The sequence below is a fragment of the Leguminivora glycinivorella genome, chromosome 12 (assembly GCF_023078275.1).
Source record: "Leguminivora glycinivorella isolate SPB_JAAS2020 chromosome 12, LegGlyc_1.1, whole genome shotgun sequence".
NCBI lineage: Eukaryota > Metazoa > Arthropoda > Insecta > Lepidoptera > Tortricidae > Leguminivora > Leguminivora glycinivorella.
In genome coordinates, this window is record NC_062982.1 from 24,142,535 (window position 1) to 24,158,837 (window position 16,303).

Sequence of the window (16,303 nt, forward strand, 5' to 3'; positions counted from 1 at the left end):
TACGTTATTTGTAAGTATTTATTACTTGAAAAAAATGTAATGTGCTCTAAACGCCTGTTTCTTTTATCAGGTAGCATGGTGTATTTTTCAGTGCAGGTTTCCATAAATTCATGCCTACATGGATTTTAAATGTTATGTATTAACAATAAATAAATCAATTTTATGTAAAATTGCATTTTATTTAAATCAAGAGATATTTATTATCACTGATAGGAAATAATAGCTCATAATTATTAATGCTTAATAAATGGCTATTTTTTAAGAAATTAAATTTCCTTACCTAAGCTCTTTCTATTTTAATAGGCCCAAAAATGTGTTACAGTTTATTTATTACTATTTTTTTATATAAAGAACTTCCAAATTTTAAAACATACTGGGCCAAGCTATAGGAACAAAAACAAAAAATACAAAAAGAAACACCCTCGCCGGGGTTCGAACCCAGGATAAATTGGAACAATAAATTGGATTACCTACTACCAAGAACCGCTAGGCTAAACCGGTTGTCTGCTATACATTTAGCGCGCCACTAGTATAAACGAACTTTTTGAAGGGGACATATTTCTGTATGGAGTTATCGTTCTTCTCCTAGTGAGTATTATATTCTTTGCTAGTGACTGTCAATGATTACTCACGTAAAGTATTGAGTTTTCACTAGAGACTGTCAAATAGTTCTGGTTCTATTGACTTCATACAGTTAGAAAGAGAGCGCCTTAGCTGTAAAGTTAGGAACGTATTGAAAACTCGGAGTAAACACGTTAATAACTTATGGTACCGATGAAAATTTTAGTACGTGAGCGTTTCCGCTTGGAGCGCTGTTAAGTTTTTCCATACATTTTCCGTAACTCTCACTGAAAACGTAACGTATTTTTTAACTCAAAAAAGTCATGGTAAGGCTACAGATGATGTATGACACACTGGTAATTTCTGAATTTTATTTTTGTGAAAAATAGTTACATGTATGGAGAGCACGTCTTTAAAATAAAATTCATATAAATTTGATTACTTAGTAGCCGATAACAAAGTACACCAATATTTCTTATTTGTATTTCCATTTCAGCACGCGAAATAGTTTATACCCAACAATTTGAGTAAAAACGAGTAAATACGGGTATTTTGAGTAAATACTGAGTATTTACTCGATATTTACTCTTGAGTATTTACTCACTACCCATCTCTACTTGGATGTAATTTATCTTATTTCATTTAAAATATATAATTTCGAGTTCCCCAGCCAGTTAGAGAGAGAGAGAGAGAACTGGAGCGGAAGCACGTTTAGGATAGTCCTCAATAATAGCGCGTAGTTCCCAGAGGGAAGCAGGGGGCTATTATGTCGGAATTTGTATTCCTATGATTCGATACATATTAAGTTCCAACCGGCGAGCCTAACCAAATCGGGAAAAATCTTAACACCGCGATGTACGAATTCTATGGGCTGGGGTCAGCGCCATCTAGCGGGTTTTTTGGTAACTAAACCGGTGTCGCCGCTCGGCGCGCGAACTAAATCTTGAAGCAAAACTTTATTATTTTTCGATCTAAACGTGTTGATTCTCAAATGGAACTTGTAGGCATTAAATCAAGAATTTGTGATATGAAGCCAAGAATGTAATAAATCTTGACCTAAGTCCGTGTTGATTTTTTATTTAAAACCTGCTCGAATTATGAATGAAGTCTATAAGCATCAAACCAAGAATTATTATAATCAAGCCAAGATTGTTCTAAATCTTGAAGTAAAACCTTGATATTTTTTGATTTGAACTTGTTGATTCTCAAATGGAGCTTGTAGACATTAAATCAAGAATTTGTGACACAAAGCCAAGAACTTAATAAATCTTGACATAAATCTGTGTTTATTTTTGTTTTAAGTTATTCTGGAACTTTGAATGGAGTTGCAAAGCATCAAATCAAGAACTATTAAAATCAAGCCAAGATTGAACTAAATCTTGACGTAAAACCGTGTATTTTTTTTAATTAAACTTTTATGTCTTGACTGTAGAACGTAAAAGTTAAATTAAGAAATTATGATTTCCTATTAAAAACGCAGAATTCTTGTAGTTAAATTGTGGTGAATCTTCTTTTAACAGGTTTTTATTTTTGCTTTGATAAAGGTTACTTGAACCAAAGACGTTTTTTAAGAACTAGCATATTCATACTAAAACGGTGTAATATTTTGTTGCAAATAAATACTTCTTTGATTTAAATCTGTCCTATTTGTACCAAATGTATATAAAGTTACGACTGAACAATTTTGATTCTTCTTTGAAAAAGGAATATCCCTTTAGGTTAAGACCATGTTATTAGACGAAGAATTATATTATTCCTTTTAAATAACAGTGTTTGAGAGAGTTTTCCGTCTTAAATTAAAATATCTTTTCTATCTGTGTACACTGTCTGAACAGGCATGAAAAAATACGAACGTTTCCGGAAAAATACGAAGGAAAAGCTTTTCGCACTACATCTGTACTAGAAATTTCATAAAATGCCTGGGTGCAATTGTAAAGTATGTCAATTATATGTACTATTTTTATAATAATAACTCATTAAAGCTTCAATTCAAAGACTTGTCTTTCGTTGTAAATATAGAAACAGAAACAGCCTGACTGACGCCTGACTTGGATTTCAAGGTCAAGGTTAGTTAAAATAGTTTTAATTTCACTTAATATATCTATGCGTTTCGGATTGGTCCATCAATTCTGACAGAAGGGAAGAGGGCCGCCGCCCGCGCTCCGAATCGTTCCTGGTGCAAAAGCTGTCTGTGTTCTAAAGCCGAAATGCTGCGAGCGTCATGGGCACCTTTGCGTGAATCTGTCACACATATTGCCTTTGGTGACTTTAGGTGTTCTTGGTAACCTTCCTCCCTCTGCCCTCTAGCTCTGTCGCCCCAATCCCAATACGGAAGAGCGGTAGATTTTATGTTGCGTGTGTACTCGGCAATGCCTCGGAGAGACGTATTTATCTTGTCTATCGCGTGACATATCGAAATGACGACCTTTCCACTCCGCGAGTCTTAACCCCTTGATAGCTGAACGTCATATGTCACGTTGAAATGAAACATGGCCGAGAAACAGCATGCAACGTCATTTGAAGAACGGTCATGTTCTTTTCATACAGAGCAAAGCGGTGGTTTCGCAGTTTCGCACTATGCCCGATCCGAACTTGTGAAAATAAGATATCAGTAGGGGGGGGGGGGTAAAATGTAGACAAAAAGCTTATGTCACTCTCCATCCCTTCAACTATCTCCACTTAAAAAATCACGTCAATTCGTCGCTCCGTTTTGGCGTGAAAGACGGACATTACACAATTACACACACACTCCTATTTAAAATATCAGAAACAAAAGTATGGAAGTATGGATTTACGCACTACCTCCGAAAGACGACGGAAAGAAATCGGATGACGGAGATCGGACCTAGATATATACAAACCAATAGTCAACGTATTCAAAAACGTCAAAATCTCTTGGTAGAGTGTCTAAGCTCTATCGTCAACATTGTAATATTTAAAAGTCCTCTTGCGTCATCCTCGGAACCGGTAGCGCCGGTACGAATTAGCATTCACAACTCTACATCTACGTTGCAGAGATCATTTGCTAAACTCGGAGTTCGCTAGTTGAGAATCTAGCATTTTAGATCTCAAGATATCTTGAAGTTTTTGTGGGAATACAACATTATTATTATCCATACTAATATTATAAATGGGAAAGTGTCTGTGTCTGTTTGTTTGAAAAAAGGCAAAACGCGGAGCGACGAATTGACGTGATTTTTTAAGTGGAGATAGTTGAAGGGATGGAGAGTGACATAGGCTACTTTTTGTCTCTTTCTGACGCGAGCGAAGCTGTGGGCAAAAGCTAGTACATAATACTATCCATAGGGTGTTGCTTATTTTTTCGAATTGAAAATGTTCTGTCTCATCCCCTAAAATTGTTCTCTGCCACTAAAAACCTTAGTATTTTTTTTTTGAATTTTCCATTTCAAATTAAGGGGGAACAGGCATCTGGGCGAGCTCACTCCATCGTAGGCCACGCCTTTGCCTTTGGCAGTTTGGCTAGTCTGTGGCGAAGAGTAAGCCCATTGATAATTAAAAAAAAAAACATTTTAGGGGTCGCTACCGCACTTTGAAAAAAAAAGTTCTAAAATGCACCTAACGGAAAATTATGAAATAAATTACAATAGTTTTTTTTGTGACAGAGAACAAGAGGGTGAGCCATAGACTATTTTAACTTCGATAAAATAAGCAACAGCAACACCCTACCCTACTGGATTCCAAAAAGGGGTAGGCAGAGCATATAACACTGTTCACGTTTCAGTGAAATTGACAATCATACAAATATCCTCAACGTACCAGAATAGATATTACCTATATGAACAGTTGTTTGCCGAGTTCAAGGAAGTCACACAATTACGCTAAACGTTCATTAAAGTACAAGACAAGTATGCTGCGTTAAGTGTTTCGTCAAGAATATTTGCCAATGACTTGAATATCGTCAGAGCATATGTAAATAAATAAATGAGGATCTTGAGGAATTTCAGAGAATATCAATATTTAATAAGAAAGAAACATTCAAAATGAAAATAAAATGTTCGTAGCAATAAAATTAAGGCCTTTAGCCAAACGTGCAATTGTTGCCGCACCGTAGCGAACGATACCTACGCAATTGGATCTGGGTATGTTAGCCAAATGCACTAATGCTTACGGTAATATTAATATCGTAGCTATCTCTATCGCTCTACCGTATTGGCGCGACAGAGCCAGACTGCGGTTTTATTAGCGTCTAGTGTCAACGTCTCAACGATTTTCATTTCGGCTACGCCGGCGTTGATGGAGCAAACTAACGAAAACGGAGTGTCAGGGATGGGTTGGTTGGGTATTCTCAGAAAATTACCCTTTTCATAATAAAATGATCCTGTCTCTTATTAAACGATATTTAATTACACGTAGTCACGTACGTGCCAGCTGAAGTCGTCAGGGCGTTTTCCGTTCCCGTAAGTTTATTTTGTTGTTTAACGCGAAATGCTATAATTAATTAATTAAACAGATAGACGTCAATTCTGAGTTGACCTTGTAACAATCATGCGAATTTCGGTTTACGAGTACCTACTTCTTTGATTAAAAAAACCGGCCAAGTGCGATTTGGACTTACCCACCTAATAAGGTTCCGTACAATTTAACTGTTTTTTTATTTATTTATGACATAGTTTTCACATTTCTCCTCCGTGTGGTTCGTCGTTATGAGAACGTTGAGAGACTGTAGAAATATATATATTTTTTTGCATAAACGACCCGTTTTTTCGCGTTTAATTACAATTTTATGTTTTTACAGCTTAAGGGACTATCCACACACAGGCGACGCATGTCTTAAGACGCGGAAAGGACGTCAGCGCCACACCGCCCGAGTGTAATTTAAAAAACCGGCCAAGAGCGTGTCGGGCCACGCTCAGTGTAGGGTTCCGTAGTTTTCCGTATTTTTCTCAAAAACTACTGAACGTATCAAGTTGAAAACAATTTTCCTAGAAAGTCTTTATAAATTTCTACTTTTGTGATTTTTTTCATATTTTTTAAACATACGGTTCAAAAGTTAGAGGGGGGGGACGCACTTTTTTTTCCTTTAGGAGCGATTATTTCCGAAAATACTAATATTATCAAAAAACTATTTTAGTAAACCCTTATTCATTTTTAAATACCTATCCAACAATATATCACACGTTGGGGTTGGAATGAAAAAAAATATCAGCCCCCACTTTACATGTAGGGGGGGTACTCTAATAAAACATTTTTTTCCATTTTTTATTTCTGCACTTTGTCGGCGTGATTGAAATACATATTGATACCAAATTTCAGCTTTCTAGTGCTAACGGTTACTGAGATTATCCGCGGACGGACGGACGGACAGACGGACGGACGGACGGACGGACGGACGGACGGACGGACGGACGGACGGACGGACGGACAGACAGACATGGCGAAACTATAAGGGTTCCTAGTTGACTACGGAACCCTAAAAACGTCTCCTCAGTACCTTTTGTATAGGAAGGACGTAAGACGCGCCCCAGGCGACGCGTCGCTTGGGGCGCGTCGCTTGAGGCGTGTCGCGCGTGTGTATGGGTTGCCGCTAAAGGGACATAATCATGGTTTTAATTTAATCTCGAATACACGGGCAGTAAAGTAGTCCTAAAATAAAAGGTTTCTGTTTTTTCCTTTTTACGTACGAACCAAATTGCTCGAATTTTGGCGCACATTTGGCACATTGCTAGCACTTACTCCTGAAAGATTGCTTAATGTACACCCGCCATTCTGACGCTCACGATTATTTTTATATGAAAACTACTTCAAAAACACGTAATTTTTCGAAGAAATTGTCACTTATTCTCAGGTGATTTCTGAAACAAATTGGATACATCATATCCTCATTTACTCTATTCTAAAGCCTTATAACAAAGAAGTGGTCTTAGAATTTTCAAGTACAGGATATACCTAATGCAAAATTACCACTCGAAACATTCAAGTGTCCAAATTTTACAAATTAGACGGACTAAGTCAGCACTTTACGCGGGTTTTCCTAAACGTGCATCAGAAAAAAAATCATAATTAAGTTAGTTTTTAAAAATACAGTCTTACAAGTTGTAAGTTAAGAAGCTGCCCTAATCGAAATCTTAAACGTAATATATCTGTTAGATGACGGAAAATGTAGCATTTTGCCGACTAAAACTGACAATTTTACATTATTTCGACGTTTTCGTTGAATGGCCTCTTAAGGGACCTTATGATGATTATACATTCTGTTGAAATTTTAAACGAAGACTTCGTTACTACGCAGGAATCTAAGGGTGACGGAAAGCACATCTGTCGCGAGTCATTGGCAAATGTAATACGTTTGTATAAAAGTCAAACACTGCAACACAAAACTGGGCTTAAGAGCGTTATAACATTTCGGCGTCGGGCGAAATTAGGTATTTTACCCGCCGCGCGAGCCCAATATGCCGACCCTTTCTAGCACGTCTTATCACTCGCTCGCACTACAATAATGGACAAAACAATCTTGATCCTTTCTATGGAATTTTGATAACAACCACAATCTACTATCTCGATATAAACTTTTGGTTTCTAATAAACATTATTTTGTACGAAAATACGAGAATATAGCGCGAAATAATATCAATTATGTTAAAATTTATTTAAAAAATTAAAGTAATAATTATAAAAGTAGATCCCATCCCAAATATTTGCTTTTGTTATATGATAAGTATTAGAGTAAAGTATATATTAATATGATGATAAAATAAGACAAATACAATTCTAATTACTTCAAGGTGGTGCTCAGGGTCTGATGATGGAGCCAGATGGTGGTCACCAATACCAATGAACAATATGACTATACAACTTCGTGGTTTACATGTCATTCTAGCATTTTCACTTTCACATTTCAAGTGCATATACCACGAGTATAGGTTTTCGGGTGTGCTGATTTAAAAATTAATGACCGATTTGGAATCTGACATTGCCGACTGTCACTTTGACACAAAAGTCATCATGGGTGTCGTAAAATAGGTTTTAGGGGGTGCTGATTCCAAAATTAATGACCAATGTGGAATCTGACATTGCTGACTGTCACTTTGACACAAAAGTCGTCATGGGTGTCGTCAAATAGGTTTGCGGGGGTGCTGATTCCAAAATTAATGAACAATGTGGAATCTGACATTGCTGACTGTCACTTTGACACAAAAGTCGTCATGGGTGTCGTAAAATTGGTTTTAGGGGGTGCTGATTCCAAAATTAATGACCAATGTGGAATCTGACATTGCTGACTGTCACTTTGACACAAAAGTCGTCATGGGTGTCGTCGAATAGGTTTGCGGGGGTGCTGATTCCAAAATTAATCAACAATGTGGAATCTGACATTGCTGACTGTCACTTTGACACAAAAGTCGTCATGGGTGTCGTAAAATAGGTTTTAGGGGGTGCTGATTCCAAAATTAATGAACAATGTGGAATCTGACATTGCTGACTGTCACTTTGACACAAAAGTCGTCATGGGTGTCGTAAAATTGGTTTTAGGGGGTGCTGATTCCAAAATTAATGACCAATGTGGAATCTGACATTGCTGACTGTCACTTTGACACAAAAGTCGTCATGGGTGTCGTCAAATAGGTTTGCGGGGGTGCTGATTCCAAAATTAATCAACAATGTGGAATCTGACATTGCTGACTGTCACTTTGACACAAAAGTCGTCATGGGTGTCGTAAAATAGGTTTTAGGGGGTGCTGATTCCAAAATTAATGAACAATGTGGAATCTGACATTGCTGACTGTCACTTTGACACAAAAGTCGTCATGGGTGTCGTAAAATTGGTTTTAGGGGGTGCTGATTCCAAAATTAATGACCAATGTGGAATCTGACATTGCTGACTGTCACTTTGACACAAAAGTCGTCATGGGTGTCGTCAAATAGGTTTGCCGGGGTGCTGATTCCAAAATTAATGAACAATGTGGAATCTGACATTGCTGACTGTCACTTTGACACAAAAGTCGTCATGGGTGTCGTAAAATTGGTTTTAGGGGGTGCTGATTCCAAAAATAATGACCAATGTGGAATCTAACATTGCTGACTGCCACTTTGACACAAAAGTCATCATGGGTGTCGTAAAATAGGTTTTAGGGGTGCTGATTCCAAAAATAATGACTAATGTGGAATCTAACATTGCTGACTGTCACTTTGACACAAAAGTCATCATGGGTGTCGTCAAATAGGTTTCCGGAGGTGCTGATTTGAAAATTAATGACCGATTTGGAATCTTGACATTGCTGACTGTCACTTTGACACAAAAGTCGTCATGGGTGTCGTCAAAAAGGTTTCCGGGGGTGCTGATTCCAAAATTAACGACTATTTTGGAATCTCACAGTGCTAATTGTCATTTTGACACAAAAGGAATCATGGGTGTAGTCAAATAGTTTTTAGGGGTACTGATTCCAAAATTAATGAAATGATTTAAAAAGTTATGACCGATTTGGAACCTGACATTGCACAGTACCCCTGGAAACCTATTTGACGACACCCATAACGACTTTTATGTCAAAGTGACAGTCAGCAATGTCAGATTCCAAATTGATCATTAATATTGAGATCAGTACCCATGAAAACCTATTTGAAGACACCCATGATCACTTTTGTGTCAAAGTGACAGTCAACAGTGTCAGATTCCAAATTGGTCATTAGTTTTCAAACACCTCCGGATACCTATTTGACGACACCCATGACGACTTTTGTGCCAAAGTGACAGTCAGCAATGTCAGATTCCAAATTGGTCATTAATTTTGGAATCAGCACCCCCTAAAACCTATTTTACGACACCCATGACGACTTTTGTGTCAGAGTGACAGTCAGCAATGTCAGATTGAACATTGGTCATTAATTTTGGAATCAGCACCTCCTAAAACCTATTTTACGACACCCATGACGACTTTTGTGTCAAAGTGACAGTCAGCAATGTCAGATTCCACATTGGTCATTAATTTTGGAATCAGCACCCCCTAAAACCTATTTTACGCCACCCATGACGACTTTTGTGTCAAAGTGACAGTCAGCACTGTCAGATTCCAAATTGGTCATTCATTTTGTAATCAGCACCCCCTAAAACCTATTTTACGACACCCATGACGACTTTTGTGTCAGAGTGACAGTCAGCAATGTCAGATTGAACATTGGTCATTAATTTTGGAATCAGCACCCCTAAAACCTATTTTACGACACCCATGACGACTTTTGTGTCAAAGTGACAGTCAGCAATGTCAGATTCCACATTGGTCATTAATTTTGGAATCAGCACCCCTAAAACCTATTTTACGACACCCATGATGACTTTTGTGTCAAAGTGACAGTCGGCAATCTGAGGTACTACATATTCGTAATCTGAAAGTAATCAAGTCAATAATTTCAGTTATTTTGAATCGACTATGATTCCGAGTTATTGGTAATAGTAATGATTGTATAGATGATTAGTGATTCCTTTACATGTAATGGTAATTTACCGTTTCACTTGATTACATTACAAGTAATCTGACACCCAGTAGTGTCAGATTACAAAGTAAAATCAAGTAATCGTGTAATCCGGAATCGATTACGATTTCCCCATCTCTGGGTTTAGTTATATGGTTCATTGGTACTGGTGACCACCATCTGGCTCCATCATCAGACCCTGAGTACCACCTCTTGTCAAAGGTCTTGTTGAGACGAACCCAACGAGCCTAAACACGAAGTCGTTTACTTACATGGTTCACTGGTACTGGTGACCACCTTCTGGCTCCATCATCAGATCCCGAGTACCATCTTGATGTGTCTTATCATCTTGACCGTATTGTAATTTTCACATTTTTATCATCACAACGTTGTAATACTTTAACATTCAAACATAACAAAGTATTACAAAAGCAAATATTTACGGATCTAGGATCAAATTCGTTGGTCGCTGTTTACACACACACAATGCGAGGATAGCCCGTGTAGAAACAAGGCGTCCGACCCACACAACAATAAATATTCTCGACGTTTGCGATGAAAACTCGGAGACCAAAGCGACATACGTCTTACCTGCTCGAGCTCCGGCGCGGCACTGAAATCGCAGGCGTCCGTCGCCGGTAAAATAGCGACAGGAAGGCTAGTTTTCAAAAAATTGGCAAAAAATCATGATAAAATATTATAACGACAAATGGATAACAGCAGTTTAAGCACATTGTGCAGATTATTTATATACTAAAATAACTTCGATAACATGTAGATTTTCGGAGAAATGATCACTTGTTTCGATGTATTTTCAAGACAAAATTGAGTTCGTTTTACTTTCAATTTCTCAATTTCAAAGGATTAAATGATAAATATTGTTTAATGGGCCTTAAGTACAAGATATTTGGAACTTAAATTTACCTCATTTATGAGAGTGATCTTATCAAATTGTACATAATAAGAGCTCCGAATTCTGTGCTTCACGCGGTTTTTCCTAAACGAGCATCAGAAAAACAATCATTACTAATTGAAAAAGCTTTTTTTTTCATATGTTTTTTATTTAACCGACAGTTAATAAGATGTTCTAACTGAAACAAGTACTTTCACTGTCTTTTAGTATGAGCAAAGTGTACAATTTTGTCGATAAATATTGTGCATTTTACAATATATCGCCTTTTTTTGTCATAGCGCTCTTAATCGCCTAAAAGGCAGCACCATATTCAATATACTCTATGGGCAGCACAACGACCCCAATGACCACGAGTCCTACTCGGACAAGAGCATACGACTAACGCCGTGTCTTGCGTGGGCGACGGTCGCGCGACCGTCGCCGCCGCGTCTCATCGCATCGTCTACTTCCATATCGATAAGGTTTGATTTCGTATGCGTCGCATCGCCGTCGCGCGACCGTCCGCGTACGTACGTAAGTTAACGTCCGCCTGTTCTTAAATTCAGCATAGTGACAGATTACGTATCGTATTCGTAAGTTTTTGCACATATGTTTTACTGTTATTAAAACATACGAGTATCGTGAAGTGGTTTATTACCGCTCCCCCGATAGGTACGATTTGACACATTGTTATCTTAATGGACGTCGATCAGAACATAAACATTGGGTCAAGTTCGTCATAGAGGTCACCTTCAATCAACTTTCGTGCTTTCGCGTCTTTGCTACTTTAATTGTGGAAAATTTACTTGAGTCTATGTAAGACAGTTTTGCGACTTTGACAGTACCTACAGTGACTTTAATCGTCACATACTCACATAAGTCACATTTATACACAGACGGACTGTAATCTAACTGCAACTTGTATGTGATCTAAAGTTGGTTAACAGTCTGTTTTGTCGGCCCTTATGATAAAAATTGGTAATAGTTTCTGGCGATTCCGCACTTTGTTATTGAAAACGAGTTAAATTTGTTCTCGTGTTATTTGAACAAATTCGCAAGAGCTACCGAGTATGGAGTCGTGAATAAAATATACTTTTTAATCTTTTTATGGCTTCAAATCAACGAGTTTTCGGCTATTTTATATTGATTTAATATGTCACAAGTACAAACTTCCTTATCAAACTAAAAAAAAAATATTTATTAATTTTGGCAATGGTTTATTGAATTTTTTTTGGGATGTAAACCATTGTCCTCAATGTCCCCCTCTTTACAACACTAAGTATTATAACATATTATGACAACAAAGGAAACTGTCAAATTCGCCATTGAGTGGACGGGCTAGCACTCCCACTAAAGTCGGTGATCTAATTCGAGATCAAAAACGGAAACAAACGGATTGCTATCATAAAAATAATAATCCAAAAGATGGTGCTGAAATTGAAAAATTTCCCTTCGAAGGCCGTAAAAAAACGCAAAAATGTGTGATAAGTTCTTATGACTTTACAAATAAGATCCTGTAATGTATATTTGCGTTATTCATTATGTAACATATTATTGAACTTGATTTTATAAAGGAGAATTCTACAAGTAAAAATAGAACATATGAAGGCGGCGTTTTTTCTACCTCCTCATAAGAATTAGCTATCCCAGTAAATTTGGTTTGACGCTATTAATTGTGCAAGGGCAAATGAAAGTTGTCGATATCGATAAACTTAGACATACATTTCGCATCACACTGCTCCGCACTTCAGAGTATTCGACGTTATATATACGTTACTCAATAGCGTAAACAAAACGGAAAACGTAATGTCATTTTTGGTTCTAGTTACTTTGTTAACCGTTTGAGGGCGCTGTTCATTTTTTGCATACATTTACGCTCGGCTATCGAGTAACTCTACTCCTATGAGAGGATTTTTTTATCTTTATACTGCTGCAGTCATAAATTGCATGGCATAGTTTTTATGACGGTTAGTTCGAGAAGTTACATTAAATTATTGCCATTATGATTTTGAATATGCTTCATATCGATATCGATAACATTGAGACGACTACACAATTATTAATTAATCACTAGCAACTGGCTGCAATTTGACCACGACTTTCATTGTATTTATTATTTTATTCTATTTTTTAATTTAATTATTTTTCTAGGTATCTGATCTGATCCTACCCTGAAAGTTTTGAGGCCCTGAAATAGCTTTATTTTAGACTAGCTTTTGCCCGCGGCTTCGATCGCGTTAGAAAGAGACAAAACAAAAAATTGCCTATGTCACTCTCCGTCCTTTCAAGTATCTCCACTTAAAAAATCACGACAATTCGTCGCTCCGTTTTGCCGTGAAGGACGGACAAACAAACAGACACACACACTTTCCCATTTATAACATTAGTATGGATACTTCTTTAGCTGCTACTTAACAAGTAGGTACTACTAATACTAAGTGCAGAATAAAAATAGATTAGATACTAGTCTGTACGGAAAGAGAGGACTCGTAAAATGTATGAGGTGGGGCCCCATACATATATTAATTATGCGATCCTCTCTCTCTGCGCAAACTCTTGGATTGCAATGCACAACACATAATTCCAATTGTCAATGCAAGGTATCAGGACTAAGTGAGTTTTCACATCATCCGTTCCGATATCGGATGTAGGATGGATACATAATACGCACGTCCTTGACATCCTTCCTACATCCGATATCGGGTATCTGTGATGTGAGCGGCCGAGGTGCTCATACATATGTGAACACGCACCAATATCCGATGTCCGATCGGATAATGTGAAAACGCTCTAACGCATACGTAGGTAGAGGCATGTTCAGATATGTGTAAGCAAGTAGGCCGCTCCGAAGCGATTCTACAGTCGAGTTCATAAATGTGTACATTTCTTCACCTTAACTCGTTGCAATAAGGTGAATAAATGTACACATATTTATGAACTCGACTGTACCTTCGTTTCACTGTTTAAAGAACTAATGTTTTAAGAGGGCTTTCGTGTTAAAAATAGTGAAATCGCAACCGAGCGCTCGATCATACCGTGTGTGGTATCAAATTAAAGGGCTTTGCGAGTAGTTTATAAATACGAGTATATATCACATTATAGGACTTTTTCTACTTGGTCTAACAAAATATGAGAAAATGTCCAAAAGTGGTAATAATTGTACCGGTGAAGGCTCGTTTTCAAAAAATTGGCAAAAATCAATAATAGCAATTTATAATCACTAAGGCATAACAGCAATTTAAGTAAACGTTGCAGATTAATTTAGTACAAAACTTACTTCGATGTGATGTAGATTTTCAAAGAAATTGTCACTTAATTTTAGGTAATTTCTGAAAAAAATTGAATTCGCCTTAGGCTAGTTTACTCTTTTTCAAAAACTTAAAATAAAAATCTAGTCTGAAATGATTGTGGTACAGGATATACGAATTATAAATTTACCCGTTTTAATATTCAAAATTGTCCAAATTTTACAAATAAGATCGACTGATTCAGCTCTATACGTGCGTTTTTCTAAACGTGCATTAGAGAAAAATTCATAATTATTTTAGTGAGTTAGTTTTCAAAAATCCAGTCTTATAAAAATCAAGATAATAAGATGCTCTAACTGGAACTTGAATTAAATAAATCTATTGGATAACGGAAAGTGTAGTATTTCACCGACTAAAACTATCAATTTTACATTCTTTTGACGTTTTTTTTGAAAGCAGCCTTAAAAAAAACTCTAATTTGCTAATAATCCCATTGCTATGCAACGGGAAAAATCCACCGAAACGAAAATTATCGTCCTAAGTGTCATAATCGTAACGGAGAAGGATTAATTCCGACTTTCCTAGAATTATTTTAAATTAATTATTTAATGTTTGCACAACTGTACATGGTGTGTTATTAGTTATAAAAATACATAAATGTAATAATTTAATTAAGTAGCGGAGTTCAAATGTGAATTAATCATAGTTCTAATAAGAATTTAATTGAACTAACTTGGCGCGGAAATATGTATAAACATTGACACCAAACAATGTGATGATTGTAAACAATGACCTGCTGAGATGACCGCAGTCATTGTAAACTATTCCTAACTATAAATAAATGAGAGAAATCTAAACACAAAACCAAATTCTAATAGGACCAGGAAAATGACCGAACGGCCACCGTGGCCTTGAACTTGTCAAAAATGCGATTGATCGCAACAGCTTCCCGTGCTCTTGCGGTATAATTCCTAGGTGTAACCTCGATGTAAGTAGCGAAAAGGAAACAATTTAAACCACTCACTTGTTAAGTATTTAGGGAGGAGCACTTTGTAATGTTACAGCTTACTGCAAGCAATATGTCACAGGATTAAATAAGGTTGTACGGCAATATCGACCGACGGGATTGTCGCGTGAGCGTCCGTCGCGCTGGTGGGAACGGGGTGGACTGGAGACGGGTCGCTGCGGCGGGCGCGTCGCGGTGTCTGCCGGCGGCGCGGGGCGGCGTTGCCATGGTGCGAGATCAGGCCACGTGCACGCGGCCAATGGCGAGCCGGCCCGCGCGCGTCACGCGCCGTGCTCGGCACGCGGCGATCAGCTGGCTGCCGTGCGCCGTGCCGTGCTTAGTGCTCAACGCCGTCCCGTCCCGCCAAGTCCCACCAATCTAGACTACTCCACTAGTGTAATTATAATTACTTAATCATTACAGTTTTTGACACGGACTTCACCTTACACAATTTAAACACGGATGTGACCTCTACAATATCAGCAGCGATATATGCACTGATTAATTGCATAATTGGACATTTGTAGAACTTTAAACATTGCCGATAACCAATATCGCAAAACATGGTTAGGTACTTATTTCTGCATGTAAACGTGTACAGTCGATGTCGAAACTAAACTATAAACTTTGCTGCTTGTCATTGCTACGAAAGAATAACCATATATCTCATCTCAACCCTAATGAGCAATAGCGTGTAAAAACAAACAAACAAACAAGGAGGCTAATTCGAACTCAAGATTTTGATAATTATATGATATCATTTTGTTATTCGATCTGCTCTGGTGCCTCATTCGCTTGAATTCGGTCAAGTATGAAAGATTAAAATAAGTATATGTAGGTTCAAATACTTCAAATTGGTTTCAAGTTAACTGTCGTGGTATCTTTTGTACAAACTGTTTACATCGACGACTTGTGTATTGTATTGAGGAACATTCGTCCTAAAATACTACAGATGACTAATACTATAGGTAGGTACTCCATATGACATGACGTGTAGTTTACATACTACGTCATATTTGAGGAAAATCGAACTGAAACATACTTTAGTCATTTCCGATTCTGATAGCTACACGTTGACATTTGAATAGATATCATAAATAGTTTATTGCGAAAAAAGTTTATACAGGGTGTAATTTTTATAACCGGCGATGGCTAGCAACCTAGCTGTCA

General features: G+C 37.4%; 1 protein-coding gene across 1 annotated transcript in view; it reads right to left on the reverse strand.

Moving 5' to 3' along the window:
* LOC125232137 (fatty acid synthase) overlaps nt 1–15,401 on the reverse strand; it is a 73,960-nt gene extending 58,559 nt beyond the window's left edge. Inside the window, exon 1 of the mRNA XM_048137766.1 lies at nt 15,152–15,401. The gene's annotated coding sequence lies outside the window, so the exon portion shown is untranslated. The remainder of the gene's footprint in view (nt 1–15,151) is intronic.
* Nucleotides 15,402–16,303: the final 902 nt, after the last annotated feature.